This window comes from Bombus affinis, unplaced genomic scaffold (genome assembly GCF_024516045.1).
Source record: "Bombus affinis isolate iyBomAffi1 unplaced genomic scaffold, iyBomAffi1.2 ctg00000634.1, whole genome shotgun sequence".
NCBI lineage: Eukaryota > Metazoa > Arthropoda > Insecta > Hymenoptera > Apidae > Bombus > Bombus affinis.
Genome location: NW_026109242.1, coordinates 49,780 through 55,779, shown reverse-complemented (window position 1 = coordinate 55,779; position 6,000 = coordinate 49,780).

The window sequence follows — 6,000 nt, the reverse complement described above, 5'->3', positions numbered from 1 at the left end:
AGACGACAATAAGTTACAGTGATATTCATCATTTACCAATTTCAAACTGTACCTTTCCTACCTTATTTGACGCATCTAACAGTCATCTATAACAGTCTCGCGTTCCCTTAGCCTATCACGACAGCAACCATATCGAAGATAATATCGGAATATGAGTCGCGTGTTCGTTTGCACTGGCAATAAAAGGGCAGGAATTACCTGGTTTCAGAAGAAACAAACCGTATCAAAGCCTTGGATTTTTTTTTCTTATTTTTAATCTCGTTGAGGAGTATCGCATTTATTAGTCGTTGCCACGTTCTATGTAGCTTATTCGTCGGGAAATTTTGCTGTAACAGAGCGCGAAACGCGTTATCAGAAGCGTTAACGTTAAGTAAGAAATAAAAACGAGTTACGGTTTCTTTACTGTTTAGCGACTTAATTTGCTGCGGATGAAACAACTTTGTTCAAGTATATATTCTAGGAGGAAAGAAGTTTTCTATAAAAAGCAAAGTTTCAACAAGGGGAAACTGAACGATCTACGATCCTGAATGGATTTAATAAGTTTCGTACGGGTGGTAAAAGAAAAGAGCAAAAGGATAGTAACCCTAAATCTTGAGATAAACTGGTAATGTCGGCAAAAATCCCCTTTGTATACGTTCCACGTGAGAATTTCATAGATTATCCTGCGAAATGAGAATTAACGTGCGCCGAAATCTAGAAGAGCAACAAAACAGCGTAGGAAAAAACGAAAGAATACAAAAAGCATTTGAAGATAAATATACCAGGTCCGGAACTTACGTTCAGCTTTGATTTCCTCTAATTGAGTATGTTGAGTATGGCGATTTGTACAACTTCAATTTCGCTACCCGTTACAGCTGGTTTATTTTCGACCTAATTTCCAATGTCAACAGAAGCTACGAGAATAAAAAAGCGAAACATTTTTAGTTCAGTTTTTTCCTCTAGCTCAATTTTGCGAAAATTCGTATCGTTCTCGAAAAAAATAGAAACTATTACAAACAATTTTTATTATTTTCTTTCGAATAGAACGGGATCAGGTTCGGTTCTGTTTGATTCAAGTACCATTTGCACGCGCAAAATCCACCCTTTACGAGCTTCGGCCGAGATCTTGCCTTCAAGGCAACCCTCGAATTACGCGACCGGTTGTAAAACAACACTTCTCCAGCAACCGTGCCTTTTTCTGCAGAACGATTCGTAGAAGCAAAACTTTTTCAACCTTTTTTATAGATGGTTTTCGCGTTTAATTCTCAGGGAGCGTGAATTTTAATGTCGACATCTTCTTGACCCCTTTCAACCCCTTCAAGCGACCCTCTTGCCAGCGAAACGTTCGTCAGAGGTTAAGAATCTACGCGAATCCGTGGATTCGAACAATAAAAGCGAAAGCCACTCCTCGAAGGAACGTCATTTCCAACCAGCCGTCCTTTTACATTCCGATTTTTGTTTTAACGTTGCGCCTTAATTATCGCGATTTAATTTATTTCAGCGTTACCTTGTCGTTCAAGCTGGTCCAGTTTCGAAATGTTACGGCTTGCCAGGGTTGTCGCGTGACGTTCGAATCTATAGCTTCGATAAGAAAGTTTTTTTTAGCAGGAACATGAATGATTCATCCTGTGACCGCAAGAGTCATCATTCTCGCCACGACAATTGCGGTTGAGTGATTAAAACGGTTGAATGAGTTCCAGCGAAAATTCACGAGAGAAGATTCTGAGGATTTATGGCAGTTCGGAATTCCGTTCGTCCAGAGAGAATCAACGTTCTCGCGATCCGACGTCTTTAGGATTCTTCTCGCTATGGAACGTGCTGACTTTCAGGTCGTTGAAAATTTCACTTGGCACAAACAGCCGAATTCCGGATGGTAATTTATTGAATTTTTGACGCGAGCGAATCTCCAATATTTTCGTCCAGACATTTTCATCCTTTGGTTATCGAACTAAAACTTTCGAAATTTTGTTGCTCTTTTTCTACTAGTTTAAAGCATACGAAATGTCATGTATTCAAATGAAGATCTAGTTGGACATGATTTAGGACAATATACTTTTTCAACGACTTATCTTGTTTCTCGTTATTCCACTAGATGTTACAGGGTCCTCTAGCTATTATTAATATTACGAGGGAAATTTTACAACTTACAAAGTACCAGTATAGATAAATACTCTCGCATAACAATGACAAGTTTGATAATAAAACGAATGAAATTTTACGAGTACTTAGTATCTAGTGATAATATGCACGACCAACAAAATTTATCTCATACACGCGAAATGTGTATATACGTATAATATATAGTAATTATAACAGCCAAATTACTGTACGTGGTCACAGTCCAAAAATCGTAAACTGTATTATTCACAGGTAAGGGAAACTGTTGGTAAAAAGTTTCTACTGATAAAAATTTCGTTCACGGAGGTAACCACGTATCTGTGTCCACGTATTTCATGTTCCTGGATATGTAGTTCACCGGTACATGACGTCTATGAGGAAGCATCGCTACAATACAGTCCGATTTTCCCTACGTGTTACTCCTCTTTGTCTAATTCAACGCGTTCTTCTTTCGTTTTATTTCGTCTCTCCACGACGTCTGTCGTCTCGATTTTTGAGCAAGTCCAAAGATACCGACGTTAGATCGCGAGATAAAGGTTGCTGGACAGAAAAAGAGTATCTTGTTTAATTTACCCTCGATGATTAATCCATTCTCTGTCTGCAAAATGATTAATGGCCACGAAGAGGAGAAACTTTTTTCGTTCGCACTTAGACAGTGTACTTTCGTTTGCTATGATGTTGATCGGATAACTAAAACACACAAAGTTGCGAAATGGAATTGTGCAGGATGTTGATGATTTATCAGAAAGTTCGTTTGTTGATCGTTTACCACGCCGTACTCGATAAGTTAATTCCTCATCAGTTATGGATCGTTCGGAACTCCGTCAATTTTACTTTTTTTATAGAAAAAAGGCAGATCCGTCTTAGGATCTAACAGACATTTTTTTCACTACTTTCGCAAATTAATTCTGCAGCTATAATCAAGCAAAAAATGTGGTATAATATAAATCCAGGTTGTTGGAAGCTTTATTAAAAAGGTATAATAAAAATACGAAACACGAAGTGGAAAATACTTTGACCTTTAATATGCACTTTTATATTAAAAAGAAAGGTACATCGAACAAATATTGATACACGTGTTTTGAATTAATACAGAGAGTTGATTGATACATTGAAATGAAGCACGATTAAAATGAGTTTTACGAGGAAATAAATTTAATCTTTTATCGTTATTAGGTTGGTATCGAACGGTGAACATTTTGAGATGGAGCATCTACACCAAACAAATAGTCTAATAGTCTGACTAGTGATTATAAATCTATTCTCATTTTATAGCACAGTAATCGCAAGTCCATTCCGTGACTTTTATTACAACTTTTCAGTCAAATAAATATTTTTTCCTTGATTGTAAACATATCGTATTACAACATAATGCGCTAGAAACGTTTGGTTATTGAATTTTAGGACACCCTGTACATAAACAATTAATACGCTTGTCGCTAAAATTATTTCGATATCAATTTATTTCGATATTAATTTCGTAAATCAAATTTCGCCATGCGATTGTACATATATGGAAATATTTGTATTTAACAATGCAAACTGGCGCTGTTGTAAAGATTGCTTTTATAAAAAGAAATGAACGTGTTTTTTCTGAAATTCGAATTACGGAACATGGAATATGGTGACACAACCGTGGGGGGAAAATAATTCTATGGGTCGAGGTTAATAAACATTGTCATGGAAGTGACAGCATAGGAGAGATGCGTAAATATACGTAATTCGATCCGAACAAAGGGAATTCGTTGGATAAAATAGAGATATAGTCGAGTAGTTTTTCGTACGTGATCGAAAAGTTATAAATATTTCGCGTCAGCTTAAGCTCCAGCTTGCTACCGGATTTGACGAAGATATCGAAACGTTCCCTCAATGAGGTTGCCGCGATGTACTTCGAATTACGATGGAAATGCAAATCGATCGACAGTCTAGCAACTAATTTAAACGTGGATTTCTTTCTTCCCCTTTAAACATTACCATTAAACCTGAATTTGATAGATTAATGTTACACGAGTGATGTTGTAGTTTCGTCAGAGTCGAAAGACTTTTGTGGAAATATGGTTTTTGATCAATCTTCTTCCAATTTTCGAAGGAATCCTGTTGGAATAAAGCTGAGTCTCATTTATATTTAAAAGAGATTTTCACGGAGAGTAGGCGAGATCTAAAGATTTTCACAGCAAAGCGTATCTTGGATCACCATAATTCTCCGTCGAAACGCTTTCGCCGCGAAAAAGAAAAAAAGAGCTGATTTATCAATCAGAAAACGTCAACTTGGTCGTCTTTTTCGAAGCTTATACGATCCATTGTAATTCTACCGAGCGAACTTCGCTGTAGTATGTATTTGAAACTCGAATAAAGTTCGGGATGCATGATAAAAAAAAAAGCACTTCACCGTTCTCTTTCGATGTATGCCTTCGTCCCTTCTTTAGAATGGGATTTATTAATTTCTTTTTATCCACGAATCTTTCTAGAACGAAATAACGAGACGTGGAAAACCATTCCATCGTCCTTTTCCGATTTACAGTTGCTTCTCTCCTTTAAAATAAGATTTATTAAACTCCATGAGTCTTCGTAGAACAGAATGGTAAATCGCAGGATAAATTATATCGTAGAATAAATTATAGCGCGGACTGTTCGATTCATATTACATAGATTTTTCATTCTGAGTAGCGATAAAAATCATCGAGCAGCGAGGAGAAATTGAGTTTCATCGGCTGTAGCGATTCGTACGACGATTAAAAATATGAGGAGAAAAAATATTATTTGTTATGAACAACGTTAATTAGAAGCATATTTTTCATTTCATGTCTGATCGGTGATGTAATCATTCGTGTTCTTTGGTTGTTCCCGAGAAATGTTAAAGGGACGCTGTCGAATGAGATTAACGATGTCAGGAACGACGACGATCGTATCTTCAAAGGACGACACCAATTAACATAGACTAAGGGTGTAAGTTTCATCTAATTACATCGTGCTGCGTACAAGAATTAAAGGAATTAGTAGGTTATTTTATCGTGAAGAATTTGGATGCAACATTCTAATTGAAGATTACAACATTAGAAATTCAATAATTGGATGGTTGAAAGAAAATTTACAATTTGAAAAGTTAATTACTCATCGTTTTGTGAATTCGTCGCTGTTACTTTTCTGGAAATTTCAACGATATAAATGACGATATGAAGTAACGACTTTAAAGATACAACTTTAAAGTTGGACGCTTCGAACTTCGACTACTTTGGCACTGTTTTGCAGATTAAATATTCTCAACTGTTGTTTGTTCATTGTTAGAACTCGTTACTAAAACAATTAATCCTCTGTTCTCTGGTTTATTTTTAATATACTAATTCATTACTACGAAACTCTCGATTATTTTAGTTATTCAAAGTGCTGCAAAGTTACTAATTTAGGTCAATAACAATATTCTTCGCTTCGACAAAACTTTCATCACAAGATTTTCTGATATAATACAATTGTATGCTGATTACTTTTCAAATTATTTGTTTCTTAATTAAATCTAGCTGTTACAAACCTTTGTCTGAATCAAAATCTTTGTACACGTCACGAGACATGGTTACACGGTTCATCAAATCAATAGTAATATGAGACTCTCGATTGGTATTAAGAGTGGAACAATATGAAAGGCAAAGTTCATCGGTTACAGCTATCTAGATGCTTCGACAGAATCGATTTTGGTGGAAACTGGTATCCAATAGTTGGCTTTATGTTCTTCCGGATCATCAGCTCGATACGTGGGAGGAAATCGCTCGATTAAAGCCTATTTGAACTCTCGGATTCGACAACTAGCTATTACGACTGTCAACTTCGAATTAAGTTGCTTCTCCCACGACTTTGATCTTTCGACCATTTTGTTTCCAATCGTTGGTTCGTTGGATAAGCGATACTAAT